Source organism: Fistularia commersonii, chromosome 5 (assembly GCF_037954325.1).
Source record: "Fistularia commersonii isolate RoL2024-O1a breed Wild chromosome 5, RoL_Fcom_v1.0, whole genome shotgun sequence".
NCBI classification, from domain to species: domain Eukaryota; kingdom Metazoa; phylum Chordata; class Actinopteri; order Syngnathiformes; family Fistulariidae; genus Fistularia; species Fistularia commersonii.
Genome location: NC_141288.1, coordinates 5,126,017 through 5,126,253, shown reverse-complemented (window position 1 = coordinate 5,126,253; position 237 = coordinate 5,126,017).

Here is a 237-nt window from a genome sequence, read left to right as displayed (position 1 = left end):
ACGATCAGTGTGATATATGAGGCTGTGAGGGTGTGTGTGTGTGTGTGTGTGTGTGTGTGTGTGTGTGTGTGTGTGTGGTGGTGTGGGTCGCCTATTAATAGAGGTGAAATCCTAAACTCAGATCAGGAGTATACGAATGCACACGCTGCAGGTCTCGTACGGATCCCGGCAGCGTCCCCCTTTTTTCCTGTAACCCCCCCATGACCATGACTGTGGGGTCATGTGAGCAAAACACAC